General features: G+C 37.4%; 1 protein-coding gene across 1 annotated transcript in view; it reads left to right on the plus strand.

The window, feature by feature from the left end:
• Positions 1-11187: 11187 nt before the first annotated feature.
• The window catches only part of LOC114243102 (zwei Ig domain protein zig-8), a 49291-nt gene continuing 40028 nt past the window's right edge, over positions 11188-20450 (plus strand). Inside the window, exon 1 of the mRNA XM_028174474.2 lies at positions 11188-11359. The gene's annotated coding sequence lies outside the window, so the exon portion shown is untranslated. The remainder of the gene's footprint in view (positions 11360-20450) is intronic.

The raw sequence follows: 20450 nt of genomic DNA on the forward strand, positions 1-20450 counted from the left end.
TCTACGGTAACATTTTTTTCATCCGAATAAAGAATTTCCCGATATTTTTTTCCCGCGTACCGCTTCAACAAAGCGCGGCATCTCTTCAGTCTCAGGTCCATTAGACGAGCATTCAAATGATGTCCTGTTTTTCTTCGATATGCCCGAAGCCCTAAGTCTTCATTTAATACCCTTTTCACCGTGGTTCTGCTTAACCCCATCTGAAGGGCCAACAGTTTCTGCTTACGTTTGGGATTTCTTTGAATTCGCGCCTTCACAGCTTTTATCACTGCTGGAGTCCTAACAGACCGAGGGCGACCATTTCTTGACCTGTCATCTACACTAGAGTCTTCATTGTATCGTTTGATGGTACGATAAACGAATCTTTTGGTTATATTCAAATTTTTCAGTATGTAAAAAATTTGAATTGGCGCGTAACCGCAACGATGCAACGCAATAACTGCAACACGGTCTTCTTTAAGCGTCCACTCCATATTTAAAAATGGGTAAAATTCTAAAAGTATACATTTTTATTTTCATGAACAATTCGAAATTCGAATTCAATAAACTTTTTTGTGGCCAGCATTCTAAAAGAAAAGTTTTTACTGTGTGACAATACTTATGACCTGACTAGTTACAAAGAGAACTCGTATATATAAGTATGTTGTGTCAAAATATACACGGTAGTGTGTGTAATGTTTTTCTATATTCTCTTTAAGTGTGGGAAATTTCATACTCTTTCGTCTGCGCAATTTTCGTAAAAAGAAGTACAAAGTTTTTGCTTCACGTACATATACAGATGTAGTATTTTTTTGCCTATAGGGGAACGAGCTTATAGTGCTTAAGCCCGCATAATTAAATGATAAAAACTATCCATCCGGCTCAAAATATGTTCAATTAACATATTTTACTTATATTACCTCTGATTTGTACATTTTCTTTTTTGTCTTTGCACCGTTTACAAAGTAGTCAGTCTATTCATAAAGTATTATTGTTGTTGGATAATCTTTGACTCACGACTTATTGCAATCGGACTCAGTCTTAGTCTGTAATAGGATACCCATTGCCGATCTTACCTGCTGACCAGATGCTGGATATATCCTTTGATGACCTTCCGTAGGCTCGCCTTTTTTTTTATTGCGTAGATAGGTGTACGAGCTCACAGCCCACCTGGTGTTAAGTGGTTACTGGAGCCCATAGACATCTACAACGTGAATCGCCACCCACCTTGAGACATAAGTTCTAAGGTCTCAGTATAGTTACAACGGCTGCCCCGCCCTTCAAACCGAAACGCATTACTGCTTCACGGCAGAAATAGGCAGGGTGGTGGTACCTGCCCGCGCGGACTCACAAGAGGTCCTACCACCAGTGAGCGCCCATCCCTTTCACCAGAATTCGTATAACGGACCTACTATCTTGCCGAAGAACTTGTCTTACAAATGTCAAGTTGCGACTTCTGACAATAACTGATAGATGCTTTTAGGTACACAGTCTTATTATCTAATATCATTGGTATTGACACTGAAAACTTTCTAAGCACAATATTACGACAGGATTAAAATATATTAACATTAACGACGATTTAGACCCAACACTAAAAATAGCAGCAATTAAGAAATAGTGTGATATAAATTTTAAGGTTTTTAAAGGTGGAAAAGCTGAGAGCATAATTATAACGGAGAAGTACTATGTCGTAGTTAAGGAGATCATTCAACAGCTAGAACGATGATTTGTAAGGTGAATCATGTCTGGACTATTAAGAACATGTACATACGTCCAAATAAATATATTCCTGACTTTTGAAATTTCCTTATTCCGGAATAACGTCACGTCTTACCACAGGCTGAAGTTATTTTTTTTTTGTAATTGGGTCAGGAAAGTTGAAATACTGATAGCGAACCTAAGCCGAGAATGTATAAATTATGAAAAGTGGCCATCCCATAATTTTTAATAAGCAAGAATTAAATAGGAAGACTTCCGCATTTCATTAAATTCATGGTTCTTTGTTCTTTTAAACTATAGCAAAAAATATATATTATTTACTGTTCAATTGTTCATTTTGAAACAGACTGAAAATAAAAATAAGTAAATAATAATTATGATAAAAGTTCCAAATTAAAAACGGGCCAAACGTCCTAAAGTCGAATGTCATGGACAGCGGTGGTCACGATCCTCAATCACGAAGAGCACGACTTTAGGACCTCCTCCTCAATACACACAATAGTATAGCTAAGTCTTAAGGCGAACAGAGGTCCTCGCGCTGCGGTATCTATGAGCTGCTTAATGTCACTTAGCACTATTGAAAGTACATGTTATACAGATCCATTAAAATAAAATATAATTAAATAACTTTGCCTCCAATTTTCACAAAAATATACGAATGTCTCTAAAACGTAGGTATAATGATCAGTAAATCCCAACAACGTAGTTTAGGCGAAAGATCAAGTAGCTACTTGTACCTTTTATGACATTTTACTTCAGGACCCTCAATGGCGTAGGTAAACAGGTAAGGGAAACATTTCCCGCCATTCAACAAACTACTTACTTGTTCTTTCTTTATTTCCAAAAAAATTGTGTACATGTACAAAAATTGTCTGTTGATGCAATCCGCTAGAAACATTTTACTCATTCTAGTAAACTATTCATATCAATTTTCTACTTTTCTTCTTCTTGCTTCGGTTTCCTCAATACTGAGGGTCGTGACCACCTCCTCGCGACAAGAGTTTATTACGGACCATTCCATTCCATTTGCCCCTATTCTATTAGTTCCATTAAAAATATGTTATAAAAATGGCTCCATTTATGATCAAATAAACATCAAAATTTCAAACATAATTTAAAGGTAGAATAGAATTTAGTGAAGAGCAAAGGAAAGTCTTCCCTCGACTCACCTAGTCATGACAATAGCGATTTAAACTCGGAAGTAGGTCCGGAAATAATTTGAATAGTGTTGTCAAAAAAATTAAATTGAAATCGTATCTTTGTTACCTTAAAATAAAAATAGACCAAGCCTGGAGATCAAAACAATACCTCACACCACTCACTCTTGAATGTTGAACAATAAATAATACGCCCACGCATTAATTTGCCGAACTAAAAATAGGTGTAAACCAGCAACTGTCGGTGCCGTCAGTATTGATTACGCGAAAGAGTCTGCAAATATACAAATGAAGAATACGAAGAGATTCTGCTGTAAATCTGTTAGTAGATCCTTTATTAAAAAAAAATAATTTTTTAAATGACCGTACTTTTTACTGTAGACTTTTAAAGATAATTGTTTTCCTAGTTTTAGTCCTACAACGTTTATTACTAAATAAGAAGCATATTTTTTAAAAGCAGGTTGTGCCCAAGATAACATCAAGAGCCTCCATTTGGGCGTCTAAGCTGGCCAACCCCATGCTACAACTATTGTTTCCTCATCACGATCATCATCTATTTTCATTGGGTGTTAGCTTATAGATAAATTATGTACTTATTTTATTCTTCTACTTATCTTTCGCCTTTTAAATCGTATAATATGATTCAATGGTAGCCCCTAATTCCTATATTATTAAATAGTAGTCTGGTTCTGACAGGACCTGCCTTTTTGTTTACAAAGAAATCGTATAATGCGGCATTAGTTGTACCAATGCAATTGAGCCTTTGACCTCAAATCGCTTTGATTTAAGTGGCACTACGCGTTCGATTTTCTGTACTAGTTACAATAAATTTTCAAGATTAACATGTTAAATTTTAGTAGCGCAAAGTATTTACAGATTTGAGTATTTCATTGGATAGCACGGGGTCCCTCCATAAATAAGACCGTCATTTGTCCCGCCCAAGACCCTTCGGTATAATCATCGTCAACTTATTACAAACGCTCCGAATATTCTTGATAATATCGAGATCGGAAGGTATTATTCAGCCAATGGGGAACTCATTTTCTTTAACATTCTTTAAGAGCCGCGAGCTGCAATTGTAATCGCTACTTTGCGAGAGTGCTCCGCTTTTGTAATCATTCTTATTTTATTTTTGAAGACAGTCAACGATTCTTAGTGTTTCATTCTCCTAACTGCCCGTATTCATGTTAAACTTTGTGAGTTGATTTCAGTGTTTATTTGAAACTGTAAATTTTTTAATAAAGGAAAATAACATTAAATTATTTCGCATTGTTCTAATGTGAACCTCGGACTGTAAACAATGAATTTGATTGATGAAATCCGATTAAAAACCCACAATAGAATGATAAACGAATTCGTAATTGAGATTGAGGGTGACTGGAGAATAGCGTTGTTTTACAATAAGCTGCGTTCAGTTTTTTATTTTATTTTATTGCTTAGATGCGTGGACGAGTTCACAGCCCACCTGGTGTTAAGTGGTTACTGGAGCCCATAGACATCTACAACGTAAATGTGCCACCGACCTTGAAATTTAAGTTCTAAGGTCTCAAGTATAGTTACAACGGCTGCCCTACCCTTCAAACCGAAACGCATTACTGCTTCACGGCAGAAATAGGCGGGGTGGCGGTACCTACCCGTGCGGAATCACAAGAGGACCTACCACCAGTAATTACGCAAATTATAATTTTGCGGGTTAGATTTTTATTACACCGGTAAAAAAGAGGATTTTCTCAATAGATTTTTAACCGTTTCATCAATTTTCAACAATCTTGTTAAATTTTACGTACACCACGTTCGAATAGTTTTCGACAAAATTATTTATCCAAATTCTCCAGTTTCTCGTCTCGTTACTAGAAAAAAAAAATTTGACGAGTATGAGATTTTTCTCATTTTTGTTATACTATTTAAAATAAATTAAAAAATGTTTCCACTGTTTCATTAATACCACTAATGCTTGTCAACAGGTACCAGACAAAAAAAAAGTCAACGATATTCCCCGGTCGCCGCCGACCCAGTTAGCTCTATTCGCCGACGACACGACTGTTTACTATTCGAGTAGAAACAAGTCCCTAATCGCGAAGAAACTTCAGAGCGCAGCCCTAGCCCTAGGACAATGGTTCCGAAAATGGCGCATAGACATCAACCCAGCGAAAAGTACTGCGGTGCTATTTCAGATAGAAAGCTCCACACGGATTTCCTCCCGGATTAGGAGGAGGAATCCCCCCCCCCACCACACCCCCGATTACTCTCTTTAGACAACCCATACTCTGGGCCAGGAAGGTCAAGTACCTGGGCGTTACCCTGGATACATCCATGACATTCCGCCCGCATATAAAATCAGTCCGCGACCGTGCCGCGTTTACTCTCGGTAGACTACCCCATGATCTGTAAGCGGAGTAAAATGTCCCTTCGGAACAAGGTGACACTTTACAAAACTTGCATAAGGCCCGTCATGACCTACGCGAGTGTGGTGTTCGCTCACGTGGCCCGCACACACATAGACACTGTCCAATCTCTACAATCCCGCTTTTGCAGGTTAGCCGTCGGAGCTCCGTGGTTCGTGAGGAACGTTGACCTACACGACGACCTAGGCCTCGAATCTATCCAGAAATACATGAAGTCAGCGTCGGAACGGTACTTCGATAAGGCTATGCGTCATGATAATCGCCTAATCGTTGCCGCCGCTGACTACTCCCCGAATCCTGATCACGCAGGAGCCAGTCCCCGTCGACACCCTAGACACGTCTTTATGGATCCATCTGATCCAATAACCTTTTCATTAGACGCCTTCAACTCTAACACTAGGAGCAGGCTTAGGGACCCCGGTAACCGTACTCGTCGAACTCGACAAAGAGTTCGCCGTGCCACCTAACGCATCAATCAGCTCGCTGAGTTTCTCGCCGGATCTTCTCAGCGGGTCGCAATTCCGATCCGGTAGTAGATTCATTCGCGAAGCAGTTGCTCTTGAGTTGTTAGGTTTCCTTCGGAGGCGCTCGGGTAGCTGTTAGCAAATTCCACCTCTCCTGACTGAGCCTTTGCACGCCCTGGTGAAACTGGAAAGGCCTACGGGCCACCAGTAATCCTTCAAACATAAAAAAAAATAAAAACATGAGTTTGTAACAGTTTGAATTATTTCAATTTTTTCTAAGAATCGCTTTGGAGATCAATAAAGTACACGCAATAATAATAAAAACAGGTTCAATGTAATTTTGAAAATTAAGAAACAAAGAAAAAAACGGGTTATTATAAACGGTCATAATAGATACAGAAATTACATTTAGAAAACAAGAACAAATGTATCTAGACTTCAAAGGCTTAAAAACCTGAGATTAAGAACTCGTGTCTCAAAGTGGGTGGCGGCATTTACTTTGTTGATATCAATAGGCCCCAGTAACGGCTAAATACCGTGTGGGCTGTGAGCGCCCTTCTAAGTAACAAAAAAGTATCTCTGACCAAAATAGACTACGACTGAAAAGCGAACCCCAATTTCAGGAAAATGCTCGTTAAGATCAACCAGCTGCTAGATCTACGAAGCTGTCAATTACCTTTTCTTTGCAGGTTCCACTTTAAGTTGCGATTAAAGTAATTAATAAAACATCATCAGCACCTGTCCACTATACAAGTAAGTCCGGTTTTCCCTCTACTTTGCTTATTCTGTTCATAGCAGGCAGCTCGGTTCTTTTACTTTGTTTAATCCCTTCATAGCCTCCTTTTGTTCACCGTCGCTCGATCAGAATCGTTGAACATAAAGAAATCTTGATCGAAATATGATACTGAAAAGAATGAATAAGAAACGTATCTCTGAACAGGATAATGAATGAAATCGCCGTTCAATCTTTTAAACATTCATTTAAAATCTGGATCCTCCCCGAAGACCGATCGACCGAACAGTGAGTTTCATAAATGAAGATGCGACGACCGTTAAAATCGCACGCTTGAATGTACATCGTGACAGCGAGATGTAATACCTACCTGGGGCCACGAAGATATATTGTCACTAGATTGTGTTTTAATCGTCGTCAAAAATTTTAATGTCACTGACTACATTTATTTATTTATTAAATACTACTTTGGTATTTGTCGCACAGTTAATATAAATATTTATCGAAATCTTTGTGGAAATATAAGGTATTGGCTTGCACTAATTCCAGTGTAAACAGTGGAACCGCTATGAATGGTACACTGCGTAAGAATAAAGAATTATGTACTAGCCTGTATTTAGAATTCTACTAAAATGTAACTGTTCCTTGTCATTCTAGGTCTTTGTAGAAAAGCATTTCATATCGTAGTCTTGCACGCGTCGGCATTCCCGAACCTCTGGGGAGGGTCTACGTGACGAACGCCGTACCTAAAATATTTGTTCTATTCATTGCTTGTATATTAAAATGTACGCCATTCAGTGTCATTAAAGACGCTTTTCGAGTTTTTTATACGACTGTGTTTTAAATATTTGGAGTCTTTCTAAAGCTTAGTCTTATTAATTATCTTATGTATTATAGTATTGTAAATATATAAAAAAAAACTATGAGAAATCGTTCGTAATTTCACACTGAAATAGAATTTCATACTTTAACCTAATTTATTAAACTTTGGTCTCTTCCTTCCAATTGGATATTGTTATTACAAAAAATGTTTACAATTTTTGAAGTTATACTTCTTTAGGCGCGTTATGAAAAATTGATGAGAGTGAAATTTTACGATGCGCGCGCACCGTTACACAAAATTAACAGAAATGAAGTTGCCCACTAAATCGCTCATTACAATACGACCGACGTAACTTGGCGAGTCTGAATATAGCCGCAGGTGAACTTTCGCGCATATACACTCGTAAAAAAAAGTGTTATTAGCATTCATTTCTTAGTAATATAAATGACAAAATTATTATTTAATATAATTCATAGTAAATATTATTAAATTATTAACGTTAAATATTTATTATTAATTATTTAATATTTAAAAAAAAAAGAAATAAATTTAATAAAAATAAAGTATAACTTCTTCCGCGCGTACATAAGTACACCCACCCCTTTTTTTATATATATATTCTAAACAACATGTCAATAAGAGTACAAAATATATTAGATATTGAGCCTAGAAAAGTTGGAAACAACGATAAAACTAAATTGAAATATTTAAGAGGATATCTCTTATAGCTCTTGATCTATTTCCAATCACACAAACGGCACGTCTTTAAATAAAGTCGAATAGAAGTGATCAAGAAAACCCACGTACGATCTGTTTTAATTGGTATTGTACAAGTCATTGACTATCTGAATTAAGTGCTTTCCCGATTTTCTGAGGAATCCTACTATTTTAAGGCCACCTCCTACTTAATTCCTAAATTATCCCCATAATGCTCCAAATCTTCTCGAAGATTCTTTAGAGATCTTGAACTAGAAATAGAGCTTGACACATAGCTCTTGAGAGTTAATAACATCTTGGGATTTAATTAAATGAGGTAATTCCATTCACAACACTCTATCATTCCCAGAAAGATATACGCTTTGTACTCAAACTTATTTTAATCGTCATTGCGGGCCCAAAGTGGATGTTTTCCTCCGAAATGAGTTAAGATCCACCACTGTACACCGATTTCATATTTTTATTGTCCGACATATTCTATATTCCCAGCAGAATTACTTGTATAGTAATGTACAAGTGAATTTCGGTAAGTACGAGGGCTGCACTAAAAGTATCGGGAATGGAATATTTCCACTGTTCCTGTCATATTAAAATCTTTTTAATTGAAAACTCCTTGGTTTTAAAAATCGAATACCATTTATTTATTTCAAAAAAGATTCTCGGTCTTGTCACAAGGTTTTGTCAAACTTGTTTAGTCGTTGAGAAAATGGAATTGACTCGAGAGCGATGATTTATTATGACTTTCGAAGTGGTTTAACACAAAAACAGTGTGTTGACCGAATGATTTCTGCATTTGGTGATGAAGCCCCATCCAAAACCACAATTTATCGCTGGTTTGCTGAGTTTCAACGTAGACGTGTCAAGCTCAGTGATGATCCCCGTCAAGGTCGTCCAAAAACTGCAGTCACCCAAGAAAACGTTGATGCTGTGCGTAAGCTGATTGAGGAAGATCGACATGTGACATACCGCGAAATTCAGGCAAATTTAGACATTGGCATGAGTCAAATACAAATAATCTTGCATGAACAATTAGGTGTAAAAAAGTTGTTTTCCCGATGGATACCGCATTCGCTCTGTGAAGAGCAAAAAGCGGCTCGCGTTACTTGGTGCGTCAGAACTCTCGAAAGATTCCACGCAGGATCCTCAAATGCTGTATACAACATTGTATCAGGTGACGAATCCTGGATATACGCGTACGAACCCGAAACAAAAAACCAGTCACGAGTTTGGGTGTTCGAAAATGAGTTAAAGCCAACAAAAATTGTTCGTTCACGGAGTGTTGCAAAAAAAATGGTGGCCACGTTTGTCTCCAAAACCGGCCATGTTACGACTATTCCTCTTGAGGGACAAAGAACGGTTAATGCAGAATGGTATGCTAGCATTTGTTTGCCACAGGTCGTTTCTGAACTCCGTAAAGAGAACTGCAACCGCCGCATCATCCTCCATCACGACAGTGCGAGTTCTCACACCGCACACAGAACAAGAGTTTTTAGAGCAAGAAAACATAGAATTATTAGACCATCCGCCGTACAGCCCCGACCTAAGCCCTAATGATTTCTATACTTTCCCTAAAATAAAGAATAAATTGCGTGGACAGAGATTTTCGTCACCTGAAGAAGCTGTGGACGCCTACAAAACGGCCATTTTGGAGACCCCAACTTCCGAATGGAATGGTTGCTTCAATGATTGGTTCCATCGTATGGAAAAATGTGTCAAATTTCGCGGAGAATACCTCGAAAAGCAATAAATACATTTTTAAATAGTAATGTTGTGTCACTTCGTTAATTCCCGAAATTTTCAGTGCCGCCTATGTACGCATTAAGAAAGACCAAGATAAAAGACAAAGATAACGGTGATATTATTCTAAAGATTAAAAGTCTATCAACCCACTTATAAATTGCCCCAATGACGTAAAGTTATTATCATTAATTGATCGATTCCTGCAAAACCTTGTCGAAGGCGTATTTCGTGAACACCTCCGTTATTTTTCAAGGCTTGTATGCTTGTAGCTTTATATGATTTACAAATTTTACATCATTGCTCGATCTACCGATTGTTTTTACTATCGCACCGCCCGCCACCGGAGTAGATTTCATCCATACTACCTAGAGCCACTGCAGTCATCCACAGTGCGTTTCCAGAGGTCTTTTTTAGCACGTACCATCCGGCTACGGAATGAGCTCCCCTCCACGGTGTTTCCCGAGCGTTATGACACGTCCTTCTTCAAACGAGGCTTGTGGAGAATATTAAGCGGTAGGCAGCGGATTGGCTCTGCCCCTGGCGTTGCTGAAGTCCATGGGCGACGGTAACCACTCACCATCAGGTGGACCGTATGCTTGTCTGCCTACAAGGGCAATAAAATAAAAATTAGCGTAATTAAATTTCTAATTGAAATGAATCTAGTTACTTCCAAACTAACTTTGCAAAAAGACTCTCTTTAAAATGAACTTAAAATAAAACTAGTTTCCTTCGCACATTACGGCAGAGCATGTTAGTACTAGTCGGATATCCGATACGGAAATTGGAGAATTTTAATCAAGATAAAAGGTGTAAAAGATCTCGTAAATACTGCAAGTTTCCCTCTACTGGATGACTTTAGTTAATTAATTTGAAACTGCAAACGTATGCGTGTCCATAATGAAACTTTCCACGAAATATTTTTCAAAGACTTAATATTATGATTTTATTCATGAGAACCAAGAATTAAACGACAGCTTAATTAATTGCAGCAAAGGAGTGGGTGTTTTGAACGTAAACAACCAGTCACCCTAATTAAGACCGTGCTATTACTATGAAATCGTCACGAACGAATAAATAAACTGGTAAATTATACAATTTACGGAGACCAAAACCTCAAATTAAATTTCAACGTGCGGACTTTATGCTAATTCCGCGGTCGATTATAAGATCAAGTTGAGTGTAAATTACAGTCGTTCTTTATAAGAAAAAGGCGGGCCTCGTTATCCCGCCTTGTTGTTCTCGGGGTGATTACATTGCCAGAGAATCCCCTCGGCGCTTTTCTCGTACCTTCAACGGGCGGTCGGCGGTTTTGCAATTTACTTCGAACGGGCAATGAGAAAAATTTGCGGTGATGCGCGCGGTAACATCCCGACGGACGGAATGGCGGGCGCGTGCGCGCTGGCGACGCGGCCCGACTCGTCCGCCAGCGCCGCAGTCAACGCCGCGGCGCGCTCCGAGGCGATAACTCCGCGCCACCCGCGCCCCCCGCCTTTACACCCGCGCCCTCACGTCAAAATAAACTAATTGATTTACAGAAACAACTTTATACAGTGCTACTCTCAACTTTCACCAACTCCCTGACTCTTGGAGATATGATTCCGTAGTCTCTAATTCAACGGGTACGTCATCAAACTTTCTTTAGAACTGTTGTTTACGTAAGTTGTTTGCTTGAAAATGTGCAGTTTGTATGAGATGAACGATGAATGTCGTGCCTCTATTGTTGGAAATGTCACCAGCTGACTAACGGTGAATTGATGGTGGCTTCTCTTTTTAAATTCGTCTGAATATAACGAAATTCGCTGTGGCAACATACATACATCACGTGTGACAACGTGTGCAAATTTTGATAAGATTTTATTTTCTTTATTCAAAGGATACTTTAATGGGAATTTGTGTACTTATCGTTTCTTTTCTTCGGTTAGCGGGTAATTTATCACTAGACCATCTCTCGCAAATAAATCGCAATCTCTCCTCGATCCTCGAGTAATATTGTATTATTAGGCGCCTGAACGTCCGGAATAATTTTGATAAATTAGATGTCAATAGACTCTTAAAGATCCCTCCGATAAAGCTCTCTCATAGAAAGTAATCTCTTCGAATTGATCCTTCGGTGTCCTTTTTATTAGACTCATTACTGAAGCTCTAACTAGCTGTTTGAAGATTATTTTGTTTAATTACCCTACCGTCTTTAAATGAAAAGATTGATAGCAAAATAAGGGGATTTATAGACTTTCAAAAAGACAAGATAATTAAACGTTGCGTCACTTTTTAGGAAAATATCCAGAACTGAACATTAATTTGTCTCAGCACCAAATATGAAATTATGTATATTATTTACCATGTCACGTGGATTCTTTCTCAATCTACAACTTCTATTGATTTTTCGAGTAAAAAGGCGCGACCCACGTGTTATTAAGTATTTGTCAGTTAACAGAGAGTCTTAACTGTATATACAACGACTGTGGTACCATTCAAAGCGAAACAGGCCTGCTTCGCGGCTAAGATAAGTACCTATTAGGCGTACTCAACACATCAACGGTAACTAAGCCCATAGACACAGCCCACTGAGTTTCTCGCCGGATCTTCTCAGTGGATCGCGTTTCCGATCCGGTGGTAGATTCTGCGAAGCACTGCTCTTGCTAGGGCCAGTGCTAGCAACACTCCCAGTTTGAGCCTCGTGAGCTCACCTACACGTCAAGGTAAAGCTGAAATAGCCTCTCAAGGCTATCAGCATAGGTAGAAAAAATAAAATGAAAAGGTAGCTTAAGTTTTAATGTTTTTCTAAATATTTCAAGTTTATTTTTAGCATTCCCGAACTAAGATGAGCGATTTTTGTTTTCAATCAACCAATCGAACAACCTAGAATAGAGTAATTGGCCATTGAATACATATAATGAAATAATCTGGATTCCAAAAGAATGTGTATGCCAAATATAGAGGTATAAAATAATTATATCGACAGGGGAAAGGCTATTTAGCTTAAGCAGCATTTCGCTCAATACGCGACATTTATCTAAAGGATAAAGACGTCCGGTGCATTCGTAATGAGCGATGCACCGGTATTCGAATCCCAGGCGGGTACCAATTTTTCTAATGAAATACGTACTCAATAAATGCTCAAGATTGACTTCCACGGTGAAGGAATAACATCGTGTAATAAAAATCAAACCCGCAAAATTATAATTTGCGTAACTACTTATTGGTGTCCCACCACCAATAAGTAGTTACGCAAATTATCTCTACGCACTCTTGTGAGTCCACGCGGGTAGGTACCGCCACTCCGTCTATTTCTGCCGTGAAGCAGTAATGCGTTTCGGTTTGAAGGGTAGGGCAGCCGTTGTAACTATACTGAGACCTTAGAACTTATACCTCAAGGTGGGTGGCGCATTTACGTTGCAAATGTCTATGGGCTCCAGTAATCACTGAACACCAGGTGGGCTGTAAGCTCGTCCACGCATCTAAGCAATAAATAAATAAAAGTTGCGCCTTATTCGGTATGCAAAGGCAAAAAGCTGAAGAAGCTTTTTTATTATGATATTTTTTTCCATATATTAAGCTGTAAATGTCAGTAAAGTTGCAAAAATGTCGCTTAAAGTAAATAGCCTTTTACCCCTCGATATATTATTGAAGATCAAGTTATCACAAATCATGTTGTGGAGTACTTCTGACTCATATGCCTTGCTAAAAAAAGAGAAGAACGTTGAGATATACCTTGTAGAGAGCTTGTTGGCTTGTGCAGAGTATTGAGCGGTAGGCAACGGCTTGGCTCTGCCCCTGGCATTGCTGAAGTCCATGGGCGACGGTAACCACTCACCATCAGGTGGGCCGAATGCTCGTCTGCCTGCAAGGGTAATAAAAAAACCTATTTCAATAAAAGAATTAACTATACTAATATTTCTAATAAAAAAAAATCTTCAACACTTTAGCTTTTAATCATATTATTTTTCTTTAAGTGAATCCGTCGCACGTATTACCCGCTTAACGACAACATGTTACAAACGACGACACATCATTTTTAATTAAGTTAACATCAAAACTCGTCACGTTCCCCTCAACGTTTATCCGACAATGGGTAAATCCGGGCGACTCGTAAATAAAGAGCAATTTAAGTAAAACAATGACATTACGGGCACAACATACGACTGATATTTACATGGAAAATAGGAACCGGTGTATTTTCATTCGAGTGGCCTAATTGAGAAGATTCAAACGGAAATTACCCACTTCCATTAACTAAATTAAATTAATGTTTTTTACACAAACGAAGGCTTAGTGTGCGTGCGTTAATTAATGTTGCTTCTTAATGAGACCAAAGTAAAGTATTTTTGAACACCCCTAAATGAGTGGGGTTGTTGACACTGTTTATACACGGGCGTTTTCTATCGTCCAACTCATGATTTGAAAGAGTTGACAGATATTATAAAGGTAGATTAGGGAAATACAAAGAGTCGGAATATGAAGGTATAGCGGTCTAAAGAATAAGGCGGTTATTCTGATATCCTGAATATTCAGTGTACTTGTATTAAGCAATGCGACTGTTCCAGTACTGAAATCCCTCAATCAGGTGCCAATTCTAAGAAAGTAATACATGCTTAGCAAGTTTCTCCAAAAGACAATCATGATGAACTAATAACATTGGATAATGAAATAAACCAGCAAAATTTAAGCGTAGTTGTTGGCGTATTGCAAACTAACACCAATGAGTACCACAATGCTACTTTTTTCTGCCGGCAAGAGTCGTGCAATCGATGCGGAGCTTAGGATTTTAATTTTCTGGTGGTAGGACCTTTTGTGAGTCCGCACGGGTAGGTACCACCACCCTGCCTATTTCTGCCGTGAAGCAGTAATGAATTTCGGTTTGAAGGGTAGCCGTTGTAACTATACTGAGATCTTAGAATTCATATCTGGTGGCGGCATTTACGTTGTAGATGTCTTTGGGCTCCGGTATCCACTTAACATCAGGTGGGCTGTGAGATTGTCCACCCATCTACGCAATAAAAAAAGGACAGATGCTATATAATACATGATGAGATTATCATGTCTTGTCTCAAGATATTCAACGCCCTCTTAACACCAGTGAGCTTGTTTAAAATAAATTCACAACGTTTTTACTGAACTGTGAGCTCGAAAAAGTTAGGATAAATCATTCAGTCAAGTCTAACTGAGGCTATTGTAATGCAATGAGAGTTTGACCTCATGGATCCAAATAGACAGCAGTATTCGTATTTTATCGTAAGTACGTAGGTTCCCGATTGTCGATTAAAATCATATTTTCCGTGAAATCGGTATCTATACTAATATTATAAAGCTGAAGGGTTTGTTTGTTTGAACGCGCTAATCTCAGGAACTACTGATCCGATTTGAAAAATTATTTTAGTGTTAGATAGCCCATTTATCGAAGAAGGCTATAGGCTATATAACATTACGCTAAGGCCAATACAAGCGGAGCACCAACAAAGAATGTTTCAAATTCGGGCTTTTTTTCCCTTTTCAGAGCTTCCGCTGCGTGCGCTGCAGAAACGGTTAAAGTTTCACTAAAATAATGTATGACTGAATTGTTCCCCTTTAAAAGATTTAAAAAAAAGACCACAACAAGATATGTCTATATGTTAAGGTTAGCTCACTATGTAACGTTTTTTATGCTAACCAAATTTGTTCTAAAATAAAGCATTATTTGTAAACTATTCCACGCGGACGAAGTCGCAGCCAAAAGCGAATCTAATAATAAATCGATAACAGACCTCTTGTTTGTTTTCTTCATATTGAATTATTACATCGTTTAGGAAACTACGAATATAATAGAAGTCGAATGTGACAAAAAATAATATAAAATTATTTTTTCTTTCCCCGTCAGTATCGGTTTTATAAGTAGATACTGGTTTAGCGTTTTCTTCGCCTTTCGCGAGTCTTAGACATAATAATTGACACTACTTTTACGGTTCGATCTATTAATTTTGACGTTTCTAATACTTTAAAATTTTCGTACAAATCTGAACGTTTACATTTAAACATTGTACGAACTATCTTATTATAGATGGTACTGAGTTTATGGTAATCGACGCGTTGGAAATAAGAAAATGAAAACATTAAACGCGAAATTAATCCAATAAAGTATTATAAGTAGTTTTAATTTTATAATTTACATATTTCGAAGCGCTGACTTTGTAGCTGACGTATATAGACAAGACTTGCTCCCCGGGAGACTAAACTTGAGTAGGTAATTACTGAATCTAATGAACAAAAAAAGCTATTTTCTGGTAAGAGAGAAACAAATAAAAAATAATATTCATATTCATTAATTAACTAGCTGACTCGGCAGACTTCGTAGTGCCTCAATCGATAAATAAAAGACACATCAAGGGGACACATCAAAGGAAAAACAAAATTGTTTGTTTTATATAATTCCGAGCTTTTTTATATTTTCTCACCTTTTAAACCTTCCCTGGACTTCCACGAATAATTCAAGACCAAAATTAGCCAAATCGGTCCAGCCGTTCTTAAGTTTTAGCGAGACTAACGAACAGCAATTCATTTTTATATATAGAGATATCTATATATTAATACGTGAAGCAAAAACTTTGTATCCCTTTTTACGAAAATTGCGCGGACGGAGGAGTATGAAATTTTCCACACTTATAGAGAATATAGAGAAGAAGTGCACAATGCTAATATATTTTTTTAATAATGCATAAAAGATACATTAAATGAATAAAGAAAACATTACACACACTACATACCATGTATTTGACGCACACACACATGCATACTATTTATTGTCAAACTTTGTTCTTGGCGTCTGTTGTCAAATTGAGAATAGATTAAATATTGTTTGTCTTTGTTAATATTTTTTAAAGTGTAGTCTTGGTGAAATTTGTGATTATAGAAGTATAAAATACAATCATAATAGTGTACAAAATTATAATTCCAATTAATTATAGTCGAATTTCGACTACTGCGGGATCTCTAGTATATTTTAATTGGTTAAAAAATGTAATAACGACGTCGTGTCGCGACTTTCGTTGAGTCGCACGCGTCTGTACAGCTGATCGATAGCGTTTAAACAATTGAACGCTACTTTACTGTCGGACGAATACGATAAGCACTGTTGTGTCAGATTTGGCCATATCGATCCGGTGGTAGATTCTGCGAAGCACTGCTCTTGCTAGGGCCAGTGTTAGCATCACTCCGGTTTGAGCCAAGCTCACCTAGTAGTAAAGGTTACACTGAAATAGCCTCTCGAGGCTATCAGCTTAGGAAATAAATAAAGAATTGGCCATATTTTATTGTAGAAAGATTTTTCACGCAATTTTACACCGCTTATGCTAGCTAAAAAAATTACGTGATATTTGCTAAGACCCCCCACGTCCCTGAGTGAGATTTGGAAAGATTTATCTTGATCCCCTCCCCCCCTAGAACACCTCACGTAATTAATGGACGCCCCCAAAAGTAGTCTCTCCCGGATAACCATAAGTTGGACATGAATCACCTAAGGAAAAATATTCATCGCGGTGCACTTACGATAAAATTGGGATTGAAAAAAAAATACTTCTCTTATACAATTAGAATACTCGGGCTGTAAGAATATTATAATATAGCGACCCGCCCTCGCTTCGCTTCGGAAATATTAAAACACACATGAAACCAAAAAATAAAAATAAAATTTTTTTTTAAAAAAGTAGCCTACGTTCATCAGGGACAATGTCGGCTTCTAATGGAAAAAGAATTTTTCAAATCGGTCCAGTAGTTTCGGAGCCTATTCGAAACAAACAAACAAACAAATCTTTCCTCTTTATAATATTAGTATAGATATAGAATACGTATTATTTGAAATAACATTATTAAACGGGTTCTTACCACGGTTATAATGTAGATAACCACGAAAGTTTATAACAATAGAAGGTGCATGTTCGAACTAGTATTACTTCTAATTCCACATGACACGACTTAATATTAAAGTTTTGGTCCTGTAATATTTAACCGAGAAAGACATCACGAGATTGTTTTGTTCTAGTTTATTTAATTCGTGCACGAATATCAACCAAAGTAACATTTTATCGTATAAACGACGTAACATTCCAACTTTGGCCAAACTTATACGACAATATAAATAATGGTGGAATCTCTCTACATGGTGATATCATGCAAGTCTTGAGACGTATAACGATGGTAATAACGTTCATTTAAATACGTCTGGCTCCAATATAAAACGAAATATATTTAGGGACGCCGCTTCTCGAATCTTCTGTATAGAAGAGTGGAGTAAAACGAAACTTTTTTTTTTTTTAACGCTCGGGAATCCATTTACGGATACCCGGCCGAGAGGGGTATGTCGGACTCCGGCGCCTCCAGAGAAGAAGAGGGAGAAGAGTAAAACGAACCTAGATGGTGAACATCTTGAGACATGAGAACATAATCTCATCAAATTATATATCACATAGCATCTGCCCTTTTTTTATTGCTTAGATGGGTGGAGGAGCTCACAGCCCACCTGGTGTTAAGTGGTGGAGCCCATAGACATCTACGACGTAAATGCGCCACCCACCTTGAGATATAAGTTCTAAGGTCTCAACGGCTGCCCCACCCTTCAAACCGAAACGCATTACTGCTTTAAGGCAGAAATAGGCGGGATGGTGGTACCTACCCGCGGGGACTCACAAGAGGTCCCACCACCAGTAATTACGCAAATTAAAATTTGCGGTTTTGTTTTTTATTACACGATGTTATTCCTTCACCGTGGAAGTCAATCGAGAACATTTGCTGAGTACGTATTTCATTAGAAAAATTTGTACCCGATTGGGATTCGAACACCGGTGCATCGCTCAACACGAATGCACCGGACGTCTTATCATTTAGGCCACGACGACTTCAGAAAGTCATCATAGTGTAGCAAGTTGAACCGCTTAATAGAATTTGTAAGCACTATAACGTGGTTTCCACTGCTCACGTTAAGACAACACAGAGAGGTTCCAAACAAACTAAGTTCACCAACTCGTCTCTGTAGACGCCGGACCGCTTAAACAAAAAGTTAAAACTATCGAAGGCAGAAATAAAAAAGATATTCGAAGACCTTCTGACTTCAAGAATGCCATGAATTCCGATCAGCTATCTGCTCAAATTACCTAAAACAAATCCGATTTGTTTTTTCTACGTGACGTGTTTTTTGCGAACTATTAATATTCCGTCTTCAAAGTCAAAAGTTTTAAAATGTATTATTTATATTCGTGTCATTTTTCAAATAACTGGATCGTTCGTGGTTTAAATGTAATTTATGTTGTCAAATTATAGTTTATGTGTAAAAAGTACTCATGATTTTTTTTCAGATCGAATTCAGATCACGTGCGATAGGCTTTACACGTAATTCGAGTCGTTTCCGTGTAAAAAAACAGTTGCGTATTTTTCGTCTTAGATAGTTCTAATGATTAATTGCTTTGGGTTCCGCGTCGTGGATAGCTGCTACCAGACTTGAGACATTGCGAATTATTTATGCAAGTCACGCGGAAATCTAGTTCTTGTGCTCAAAGGCACAGAGTTGCCCTTGGTGTATGAAATGATAGAAGTTGTAATTTAATAAGTTTACAATTAAATTATTTTTTTACAACGGTATTTTTCTCTGCCCAAAAATGTAAAAAATTGGTCGTATCTCATCAATTGATATTTTTCAACGTATTTTATAGAAGCTCGTGTCATAAAATAACACGTATAAGTTAGAAAAAGATAGAGTAAGCAGTGGCTTCGCAGTACCCGGTTGATACACATAAGTGACGGTAACCACTTAGCATCGTTTGGGTTGTAATCTAGTGTCCCATCGATGTCAAAACTACTATTTTTTTTCTCAAATTCAAATTTAATTATAACAATAAATAAATAGCAATATCTAAAATAAATATAAGTATGGTAATGTATTTGCAAAATGCTATGTAAGTTGTTTCGCTTAATCACTCTTCGGTTGAGCACTTATCGATTTGTATATTTTGCTTATATTAGGCGGCGTCGAGAAATTTCGCTCTGTTTATGGCGTAACATCAATCATATAAATCTTTAGCGCTTTATAAAGATGTTCCACTTGTTATTCATAAAGAACCCTTACGAAGCACTCGTACATCGAAAATGACGAATGCCGTGCTTACTTTATGATTTTGTTTATCAGCTATTAAAAATATTATTATAGCTATTACAAGCATTTTGTTATCGTCGGCAAGGTTTCAGTAGTATTAAAGTACAAGGCCTAAATTATTTTATAAGCTGCCTAGTGTCAAGATACATTCTTAAATGCGAAATCTAACCTAAGCATGTACCCAAATGATGTTACGGTAAGAAATGTATCTATATATTAATACGTGAAGCAAAAACTTTGTATCCCTTTTTACGAAAATTGCGCGGACGAAGGAGTATGAAATTTTCCACACTTATAGAGAATATAGAGAAGAAGTGCATTATTTTTTTTAAATAATGCATAAAAGATACATTAAAGAAAACATTACACACACTACATACCATGTATTTAACGCACACACGCATGCATACTATTTATTGTCAAACTTTTGTTCTTGACGTCTGTAGTTAAATTGAGATTAAATATTGTTTGTCTTTGATAATATTTTTATAGTGTAGTCTTGGCGAAATTTGTGATTATTGAAGTATAAAATACAATCATAATAGTGTACAAACTTACAATTCCAACTAATTATAGTCGATTTTCGACTACTGCGG

Source organism: Bombyx mandarina, chromosome 12 (genome assembly GCF_030267445.1).
Source record: "Bombyx mandarina strain Sakado chromosome 12, ASM3026744v2".
Classification (NCBI taxonomy): Eukaryota; Metazoa; Arthropoda; class Insecta; order Lepidoptera; family Bombycidae; genus Bombyx; species Bombyx mandarina.